The sequence below is a fragment of the Eptesicus fuscus genome, chromosome 6 (genome assembly GCF_027574615.1).
Source record: "Eptesicus fuscus isolate TK198812 chromosome 6, DD_ASM_mEF_20220401, whole genome shotgun sequence".
Lineage (NCBI taxonomy): Eukaryota > Metazoa > Chordata > Mammalia > Chiroptera > Vespertilionidae > Eptesicus > Eptesicus fuscus.
The window spans coordinates 100,932,670-100,944,007 of NC_072478.1; the positions used below are offsets into that span (position 1 = coordinate 100,932,670).

At 49.7% G+C, this 11,338-nt stretch overlaps 1 protein-coding gene across 1 annotated transcript in view; it reads right to left on the bottom strand.

The window, feature by feature from the left end:
• Window positions 1–11,338, bottom strand: part of SLIT3 (slit guidance ligand 3) — a 526,414-nt gene that overhangs the window by 268,721 nt on the left and 246,355 nt on the right. The gene's annotated exons all lie outside the window — the stretch shown is intronic.

Here is an 11,338-nt window from a genome sequence, read left to right on the forward strand (position 1 = left end):
AAGCTCAGAGTAGGAGGGAGTGCGGGAAGGAGTGTAGAAGGCAGCCTGAGGCCCCTCATAACTTCTCCTCTTGGGGCCTTGGTGGTGCCCCCCCAATATGGGAATAGGAGGAGTGGGGGTAAAGCATTCCCCGTCACTTGCAAAAAAATCAGTGTTTAATCAGTGCTGTGATCCTTACTAAGAAGTTAGGTGATATTTCCAGATTGCTACATGGAAATAACTGGTAACACTGCTGCTTCTGGCAGGTAAGAATAGCCACCGTCAACACACATGGAGAGCTGAGTATGGGCCAGGCGTGTATGATTCAACATATTAACCCATTAATCCTTGCACCACCACGACAGGGTAGATATAATATTATTCACTTCAGGACACCGAGGCACAAGATGCTCAGCCAGTAGCCAAGGTGACAGAATCAGTCAGTGGGGACCCCTAAATTCAAGTCCAGGGGGTCTGCCTGCAGGGCCTGTGCCCCAGCCCTGGTGCTGTAACGCTGACCCACCGACCAGCTGGGAATTCTGAAACACGTGTATGCCCTTGCCTGAAAAAAAATTAGTTAAGAACATAAAGAATTGTAAAAGTTATTAACATGACCCTTTCCAGAACTGGAAAGTTCTTTCCGTTGCCTTAATGCTTATGTCTATAATTCAGAATTCTACAAGGAGAAAAACAATAGTGGAATCACAGAAAACGTTCGACGATGCTAAAATAACAATGACACAAAAAAACTATGGAAGCTTTATGGTGTTAGAATTCTGGGCATAAGCTGAATTGTAAAGTGAGATTGAATATTATAGGCCTGGGAAGCACTGGCTGCCTTAGAGAATGGTCGGGAATCACCTCAATACAAATGTAGCCATGAGAAGGAATACACACCCCGGCCAGTCCTCAAGATGCTGAGCCGACGGTAGGCATCTGATGGATACTGATCAACTGAGAAATGATTTTTCTCATCGTCATTTATTTTTTCCCAGATACCCGTTATTGGAAGTTCTGAAGCCTCTCTTGAATAACTTGTCCTGCTAATCTGTTTCTTGAGTTGTTTCAGAAACTACATTTTTTTATTGAATTCTACACTGAGCAGGGTCCTGGTGCGAAGCCCATCACTTTGTCATCTCAGTGACAGGTCAGAGGGGCAGAAATAATCCCATTCCACTGAAAATCATGCTTTTCTGCAAAGACACAGCATTTCTCACAGTTCCCACCACTTCCATGTTTTTCCACACTCTTTGCTAATTTTTAATGAATGTCTGATGGGAATGAAATGAAAGAAATCTCAGCCAACACTTGCAGAATTTTCTCACATCTAGTGCCTCTCCATCAGCCTAATCCTGAGAAAATAAAGTTCTCCAACTACCCCCACTTATTAACTTAGGGTCACTCTCCCCTACTAAATCACTTATATTTACCTTCTGCTTGAAATAAGGGGGAGCTCCCCCCAGCATCTTTCAAGTTTGCCCTTAACAATAAAAAGACAGATAACAATGCAAAATAGCTCTAAGAGGCACAGCATATTCCCAGCTCACGTCTCCACTGCTTTTTCTCCTCCAGTGTTTACAATGGGCCGTTTCAGCTTGTTGCGGGAGAGTGGGAATGAGAAAGTGAAACCGACTAGAAACAGACCAATTTCATTTTTCTGTCAGCATCTCATGACAGGCCAAAGATAAACCTCATAAACTGTGAAAAATGTCCAATTGTTGGTTCTGATAACCTAAGCTGGGATGAGGACCAAGGAGTTAACAATTCTGGAACCCAGGAGTTTATCTCACTTGTTTTCCAGTGAATACTCCCAAACTTAACCCATTTCCCCAATAACTTCAACAAGCCAAAAGGGAAGTTTTAGACTCCTGGCGATAGCTCTGTGTCTAGGCTGACTGGTGCCAAATAAAAAAGTTAACCCAAAGTCCTCCCCCACTTTTTTTCCCCGACACGCCGAATTGCAAGGCACCAATATTCCCAAGAAGGGAGGCACTGGTGAGGTGGACACGGCAAACAGTAGATCTGTAAGGTTGTGGGGGGCTCAAGGGAGGACTAAGAAGCACAGGGTTGGCAAAAGCAAAGCGGCAGGAGTGAATATGGGGTTTGTGGACTTGGGGAGGACAGTGAAAAGAAGTTTCTAGAGTAGGAGACAGTGGAGATAGCACCAGGGGGAAGCTGGACTTGAAACCCCAGCTCGAGGAGTTGGGGCACAATGTGGTGGCCACAGGGAGCCATCGTGTCCCAGAGCAGGAGGGCCTTATGATCTGAGTGGCTGCTAGAATGACAACGGTGTGCAGGCAACAGAATGAGGCTAGAAGCAGGGTCTAATTTACAAACATCGCAATCACTGGGAGAAGAGGTGACGAGGGCTGGATTCTCCCATGTTTTTCTTCTGTAATCGAAGTATTTCCCCGTTCAGCATCAGTGGATTTTGCCATAGATGCATAGAACCTGTACCACTATTTACTTATTTTATCCTTATCCACTAATAATTTGACTCTTCTATTTACTCAAATAATGTTTAACCTCATCTTGATCTGCAATATCTGTGAAACCATAAACTTGATATATTAGTTATTTATATATTAACCCACAGGAAAATAAGTACATGGCTGGTAAAATTAGAATTTTGTCTGAGTTATACTTCGAATCCTCTCAGACTTCCAGTGGGGCATGTATACCTGGTAGAAAGCTGCCTTGGTTCATAGGTTTTTAAGTTTCCTGGGGTCCCAGGTGCCTTTGCATACCGACTAAAATCTACAGGCCCCTTTCCCAGAAAACGGCGCATGCACAGTTTTCTAGATCGTGTTAAGTTGTCACTGCCCTCTGGGTTAAAACCCTCTTGACTTATCCGAGGTTTGCAGAGTGTGAACCTTAGCTTCCCATGGACCAGGTTACTTGGCGAATTTTCCCGAAGATCACAGTGGCTTTGGAGAAGTCTGCAACACCCTCTGGGGGAGTCTGACCCCACGCAGCTTCTAGAATGTTCTGTAGGGTGGGCCATTCCTGAGGGCTCCCCAGATGCTCTTGCTCTTTTCTGAGGCAATTGCCACAAGGAAACTCTTCTTATGGAGCCGGCCTGCATGGGCCAGAGCGGGCGAGGGCCGCACATACCCCGGGGCAGACCCTGGAAGCGGCTGGACCGGCCCCAGGGGGTGAGCAGCCGGTTGCGCTCCCAGCCTGTTGCTGAGAGAGGCATTTGGTCTCACCCCCGGCCTGTGATTGCTCTGTCAAATCAATTCAAGACACGATAAAGATATAAGAGCTGAACAGCACCAGCAGGGGACTCCTTTTTCTTTTAAGGCTCCTTGCCAGATAAAACAAGAATAAATATGAAATGGCTTCATGTTGCAAGCATGAACTGACGCTGGGGCTGCGGCTGATAAGTACAGAGCAGCTAACCAGGCTCTGACACGGCCACTCTGGAGAGGGCCACGCTCTCCCTGGGAGCGGGGTGTGGGATTCCTCGGGGCGGTGGGGAGAGAGCTGTCTGGAAGAGGTTCCTCCCTCGTAAAAAACTCAGGCCCCTGCTGACCGATTCTCACGTTAGGAAAACATTGGTAAATCATCAGCATAATCCAAGAATCACTCCTTTCCTCTGCTCGGAGCGCGAGGGCCCTTCTCTGATCTGTTTCTAATTTTCTTCGTGGGTGCTGCTCCCAGGCCATTAATTGAAAGGATTTTTGGCTGGAAGCCCATGACCTGCCTGGACAACCCCCCACCCCATCAGACGGGCTGATCCTCTGGGCGGCTGAGAGAAGCAGCAGTGGACGGGAATGGCCCCTTCGGAGCCCCTGCCCGGTTAGGTTGGGAGCCCCGAGGCACAGGTGAGGGGAGATGCCAGGGCGCTGCGGGAAATCGCTGACGCTCAGCCTGTCCTCTGGAGAAAAGAAGGTCATCACGAGGCTTTGGAGATCAACCATTAATAGACTCCCTGCCGTTTGTTTTTCTCCTGGTGCTTCTAGTGACCCCTCTGGGCCCTCTTCCGCAGCCCAGTCTGATGTTGCTCAGCCTGGCTGGGGGTCAGGGAATGGGCTTGGAGGCTGTACAGCCCCTGGACTGAAACGCTGTCCCCATGCCTTCCTCAGCAAAGGGCTTTGGACAGGTGGGCTACCCACTCTGGGCTTCAGTTTCTGTGAAATTGAGAGAAAAATCGAATAACAGCATCACAGAATGGCTACGGGGGCTTCAATGAGGCGATGCATGCAAAATGCATAGGAGAGTTCCTGGCACATGGCGGGCTCCCAGCGAATGGTAAGCAGCGGCAGCAGAGACACCACCAGTATCTCCCCGATGACCTGGCCAGCGGGGAAGGTGAATTAAGAACAGATGCATCAAGTTCAACTCAACTCAGAGCCATGTACGGTGGGTTTGCAAATGGCATTCATGACAGCACCAGTGTATACGTCCCCAGTGTCATTCTTCAGCTAGACCATCAGGAGAGACATGGGGAGAGACACAGCTGTAACATCCGCCCATTCATTCATCCAACAAATACGGTAACTGCTACGGGCCAGACACTTTTCTGAAGTGGCAGCTCCAGCTGCGAGCAGGACAGACACGGTCTGCTTCCGTCTGGGGAGCGCTCTGCCTCGTGGCTGTAACGCAGCCTCAGCAAACAATGCAACCAATCCGTGTCACTGCTCCAAGTTAACGCCAAAGAAGTCATCGGGGCCACAGCAATTTAGGTGCCATACTTTCCCCCGAATGCCCACAGGAAATCCAACATGTGTTTGCTGCCCTCTCCTCAGTGCCAGGTACTGGGGTAGGCCGGGAGTGCCGTGGTGGACAAAGCAGGCACGGTCCCAGGATAGGAGGGTAGGGCTCAGAGTCTGAGTAGAGGGAGAAGAAACAAGCACCCTATGAAATGGCAAGGCCTGATCCCCAAGGCCTCTTTCAGGGCCTTACAGCATAGCCATCCACCAGCCAGGCCATCTTCTGCAGCGGGGTGCATCCAGAACCTTAAACCAAGTCTGCATGCTCTAACATCTCCTTCATGTACAGGATACTCTAAAAAATAAGGAAGGCAAAGACCACCTTCCACCATAGAGATGGACAACAGCTAGAGAGCTCAGTAGGTCTGAGTTGTATTCCATTGTCCATATGGCTGGTTCCCTACCCCTTAACAGCAAGATTCCCCACTGGACCCATTAGGAACCTACCCCTCCCTCCTTCTTTCTTCACTAGCCCCCAACCTCCCACATTAGCACATAAGTTGTGGTCTGGGACTAAGAGGGTTTTGTTTTTTAAACAGTTAAATCTTTCATTGCAGACCAATTAAATTTTAAAGACTCTCCCTCCTCCCCCCATCTTCCTCCCTCTCCCCCTTCCCTCCCTCCCTCTCTCTCTCTCTCTCTCTCTCTCTCTCTCTCTCTCTCTCTCACTCTCTGTCACACACACACACACCTCTCTAAGCACAAAGAGCTGATGACAGCCTGATGACTATTAGAAACAGGATTTGAAAACCCAATGAGAGAAAACCTAGCTCTTTACCCCCATTTGGTTTTTTTCCTGCCTAAAATCCTTAAATGAGAGATTGCTCTACCAGGAATCCCAAGTGCCTCCTCCAAGCCTTCCTTTTACAAGCCTGTAAAGCCAATTCCTTCGGCCTCCTCAGCTGTCATTCCCGCCACCCCCCACCCCAGCAGAGTGTGAGGAGGCACGTGGGGCTCCCAGGAAGTGGCCTGGGCTCTCAGAGAGCCCTCCTCTTCTGTCCCACAGCTCTGCCCACCCCACTGCCCAACTGCCACCCTCAGACCCACCAGGCCTCTGAATTGTGGACATTTTCCTATTCTGTCACCCTGCCTCTGCCCTGATCATCAAGGATGAAAGGGCAGGACGTTAGGTGACCCTCTGGCGCCAACCTCATTCTACACGTTCTGTGATGCAGAAATAACAGACTTTAAAGTGAGCTTAGGCAGAGAAGGTCTCGGAGTCTCTGGAAAGGTGTGTAAGTGTGTTTGCACTACACCTGTGCATGTGGGTATACTCTTGGAAGTATGTGTTTTGGGGTGCACAGTCCAGGAATGTTTGCCTACATCCACTGCAGCCTGTCTGCTTCAACTGCATATGCATCGACTTGCTCTGCGACCATTTTATCCTGACTTTCTCAAAGTAGAAAAGTTTCTCTCAACAGCTTTTCTTTCCAGGATTCATCAGAGCTGAGGATGGCCTCTTCCCAGTGTACTTAGGTGGTGTACTCACGCGTGTGTACCTGTACACAGGCGCGCACATATACACGTATACAGGCACACACTTTAGTAGTCTCAGGTTCCCCATCACTTCTGCTGGAACACTCAGAGCCAAGGAAGTCTTCTCTGGGTGTTAATTTGGACGTTACTCTTTCCTGCTAATCTCCCTTTTCTCTGCTGCCGTACTAGTAATGGCACAGCCGACAGGGACCTCCTCGCCAGCCAGCCAGACAGCCTGCGGGGCTCTGTGCCGGGCTTCGTGGAGCCCGCTCCAGGGGATCCGGCCACTTCCCTTTGGTATCGGTGGGTAGAGGGCAGTCGTCCCACCACGATATGGGGCATATACCCCCAGCTCTAGATGGTTCTTGGTGAAGCGAAGATGACTTGACCCTTCTCCTGGGTGAAGTCCAGAGGGATTAAAAACCCAAAACAAGGTTAACTCTTGGTGACGGGAAGGAATCATCTCTGCCAAGATGTGTTAGGAAAAACCCTGGGTTCTGTGGAGAAGGGGATCTCTAGACTCGTATGAAACGAGGCAAGTGATTCTCATGCCTCTCACCTCTGGGTCACCACACAGTCTGTGGCCACGGAGCTGGGAGGCTGGGCGAGTCCCACGATAAGTGGGAGCACACAGAGAATGGGGCCTGCCTTCCCTGGCCGCAGAGAGGAGCGCGGGGGCTGGAAAGAGGCTGCACTGATGGCCAGAGCTGGCCGCGGAAGGAGCCGGGGGAATCCAGGGCCTGGGGTCCTGGCCAGGTCCACCTTTTTATGGAGGAAGCGGGGCTCCCAGCTCAGCTACTGGCTTCCCTTGTAGGTCTGGACAAGCCACTGGCCCCTCTGGGTCTCACCATTGCCTTTGTAGAAGGAGAAATCGCTCGCCCTTCCATTCTTCACAGAAAAACTATTCTAAGCACAATCCCAGCAAACATGTGCCTCGCTCTCATGTTGGGCCCGGCGCTGCCGGAGCGCTTGGACACACTCTCTCACTGGCCCTCGCACCCGCTCATGGCAGACGCGGGCATGTGTGTTGCTATTTGCATTTCCCCGACGAGGAAGCCCAAGTTCAGAGATGAGCTCGCTTGTCTGAGGCCACACGGATATGAGTGGATGAGCTGGGATTTGAGCAAAAGCAGTCTGACCTTTCTGCACCCAAGGTAACATTTCAGTAAGAAATTACTGCTCTTTTTAGAAGAAACCAGAAAAGGTAAATTAGAAGAGAGAGGTGACCTTGGAACACAAAGCAAATACGGAAGACCTTCAAAAGGTGTCAAACCTGAAAACCATCTTCCTCCTCTTAAAACACCCACTTTATATCCATGTACCCCCCCCTCACCCCCCCACCCTCCCCCCACACACACAGCTCTGGAGACCCAGGTCCGCTAATTCACTTTCTAGATCCCGCGGCCATGTCTCTGGGTGACCATAACTGGGTTGAGTCGGCTGTCGATGTCGGCATGGCTCTCAGAAAGATATCATTAGCTGGAAATGGTGCCAACTGTCACACAGGGAGTCTGCGGCCCACACTCCTCCCTTCCTGTCAAAGGACAAGATGTCTGCATGGCTCCAGCTCCTTTCTGAGCAGCTCTCCACGCTGAAGAGGAACGGACCAACAGTGACCCGCGGCATCTCATCTGCTCTGCCCTTGTCATCAGGAGCAGCCACTTCCCGGAAAGGTAGGTAGGTTAGCCCGGCAGCTGACAGATGCCGCATCCCAACATCACACTAAGTAGCTCGAAGCCACCAGAACACGTTCCACAAACATCCACTGAGCACCTCCTTCCTTCAGGTCAGACAGCCGACAGGATAAAGCATGGCGCCCACCCCTCCCCAAATTACAGAGGAGGAAAAGACCAGTGAAGAAATCACAACACAGGGTGCAATTAAAAACACGCCACATGGGCATCATTTCCATTCTGGCGGGAACTTACTTTGAACTATTAATTGGTATTTATTTTTCATCTATTTTCTCCTCAACCAAGTGGCCGACCAGCCTTGCCTGCGTTGCCTCAAAGATGGTAGGTCCATTGCAGAGAGAACAGTCACTTGAAAGATGCTCCCTGGCTTTCATATTCCAAAACCGATGCCCGGAGTTGAATCAGTAGGGTTTATGGAGGAGGAAGGAGGACAGAGAAGAATTGGAGGGAGAAGCAAAGTAAACTGCAGAAAGCCAAGGATAGAGAGAGGCTTGCTCCCAGAATAGAAAGAAATATCCCGGGCTGGGGGCAGAGGTAGGGGGAGAACGGGAGAGAGGAGAGAGAGAGAGAGAGAGAGAGAGAGAGAGAGAGAGAGAGAGAGAGAGAGAGAGAGAGAGAGACTGGGATTATTGGGTGCTGAGAAAAACAGGACATAATCTCATGACTCTTGCCTGAGCAAGCTCCCCGCCCCCCAAAAACAACAACAACAACAACAACAACAAGGGCTGTGTGTTATGTCTAGGAAAACACAAGACCAGAGGTAATTCTGCAAAAAAACAATTTCAAAACTTCTCAGGTCCCCAGTGTGACCACAGAGAGCTGCTAGCCCTAAGGATGCCATATGGAGGGATCAGGGGCATCCCAGAGGCAACTTGCTTGGTTTCCGCCTTTGAGAATGGACAGGTCCCTAGCACTGTGGCCCAGACTGACGGTGGAACACCCGCAATTCCTAGCACAGGGACCTGGTGGCCTGGAGGGAGAGAGCTAAGGCTGCCAGACACAATATAGAACAGCCTGTAGTGGGTGTGCTGTGTTTTTTTGTTGTTGTTTTTTGTTTTTAAATTATGCACTATTTATTTATTTATATGTGCTGTGTTTTTATTTGCTAAGTCTGGCAACCCTAGATTGGGCTTGAAGTTGAAATTAAGGTGACAAAAATGATGTGGAAGAAAATTCATACCTGTGTTTGTAGAACTGAATCTGTGGACTGGGACTGATACCCGTTGAAATTTAGTGCCTTTTATCGTTAGAGCGCTTTACAGTTTAGGAAGCTCCTTCCGTGTACTGTGTCGTCTGGCTCTCCCACTAACCTGGTGAGATGAGAACTGTGGTCTCATTATTTCCAGAAAAAGAACCAGGGCTCGGGGAAGCTAAGCTGCTGAGGACGCGAAGTCCACATGGTCTAGAGCTGTAACCAAACCTGCTCAGCTCCGGGGGGCTTGCTCTGGGACCTGGCACCGCCCCTGCACCCCAGCCCGGCCCAGGCTCCAGCCTTCAGAAACGGCACTCCTCACTCAGTTGAGTTCCAAAACGCCTCTTGCAAGCTTCTGGGAAGCGTGGCATTTTAGGGGTGTCCGAATCCACATGCCCGCTCTTTGGTTTGCAGAAGAGCCAGAACTAAGACACAATTTTACTTGGTGAGGTGACCACAGTTAGGTCTCCATTGCCTGTGGGTTCCAGGATGCCTGGTAACAGGTCGAGCTACTAAGCCTCTGCTACCTCACCTTCCAGGCCAGGGGACAGCCACTACGATGGGAGGGCTTCCCTCTGACGCTCGGCGACAATGCAGTGGATGATGATTTATGGAGAAGAGAGCTGTGAGAAGAATGAGGCCACTTTTGGGACACCTTGTAGACACCCGAGGGCACCAGGCTGCAGAATGCTCTGTCCAGCACACTCCCAAGACAGGCACTGCCTGGGGGGAGGGGCCCCCTCTGTCAGAGCTCGGGGTTTGCACACCCTAAAATCTGTACTTGTGGACCTGGTGCTGCTGCTAGCAAATGGGCCACAGCTGCTTTTGACATTAGAATAGCGGATTTTTTTTTTTTTTAAAGTATGCTTTGGAAATAAAAGACTATGATCCTGGGGAAGCCCAGTGTATACCACTGCCCACTTTGATAAAAATTTTATTTCTCGCCCAGCCGGCATGGCTCAATGGTTGAGCGTCCAGCCAATGAACCAAGAGGTCATGGTTCAATTCCTGGTCAGGGCTCATGCCCAGGTTGCAGACTCAATCCCCAGTGTGGGGTGTGCAAGAGGCAGCCAATCAACGATTCTCTCTCATCATTAATCTCTCTTTCCCTCTCCCTTCCTCTCTGAAATCAGCAAAAATATATTTTAAAAAATTTCATTTCTCACTCTACTTAGAGGACTTCAAGGGCAGGGGAATGTTCTTTTCTTTAAAAAAAAAAAGGAAAGATGAGTGTTAGAAGATAGGAACCAGTTTTATTTTCACTTTTTATTCTTTAAACCTTGATATGTCATAAATATTATTTATTACCCACTAAATAGTTAATCCTAGCAAGAATCACTCTTCATTGGCGGTGGAGCCATTTTTTGGGTGTGGGAAAGGGCAAAATTCTAGAATGGGAAATGAGACAGGATTTTGATGATCATCAAAACATTCATTACAAATATCTGATTTGTAATATTTCCAAGAAAAATGACACAGTGCTCTGAGGACCTGTGGTCACTGTAGCTGAGTACTTCTCTCAAGGATCTATCTCGCTGACTGGCAGCCATGGCCTGGAGACATAGCCTCGGAAGGACGCACCCCTGAGGAGCTGGGGAAGCCTGGATGGGTGTCAGGACTCACACACCGTGTCTGGCACGTGTGTCCTACTTGGGGGCGAGGGGGGCCCATTCTTGCCTGCCTGGCTCACCTGGATGGTTGAAGGTCAGCAGGACTGAGCTCAGTGCCAGGGCTCCCGACTCCCTTCCTCCGCCCAGAGCTGCTGACTTGTAAACATGGAGGCTCTGCTAAGCACTGGGATTTCATTAAGGGCCTTGTTAACATTTACTGGAGTCCAATAAAGAAAAGATCCAGCCTCAGAAATCCTTCCCCACCCATGTCTCTCTCACCATGTCCCACCCCCACGCCAATCCCACTTACTCATCCATGAAACAGCTAACAACTGAGCTAATTCTGGAACGTTGCCCATATAACAAATCTTTGGAAATCACTTCAGAAAATGCCTTTAGGAAGGCAGGTCACCTCTTTCCATTTGTCTTACGATGGCAAGTCTGGCGCCTGCAAGAGATGCAGCGACATGTGAAGAATACAGACTCTCAAGTCAGACCAGGGATAAGTCCTGTCCATTGCCTACTGCCCGGATGACCTTGGGCAAGTTGTCTGACCTCTGAGTCTCACTTTCTGCATCTAAAAAATGGGACTAGTACTCTGACCTACTGAGAGGTTTAAGCAAACTAGTGCACGCCAACTGCTTAACTCGGTGTTTGGCACATGGCAAGTGC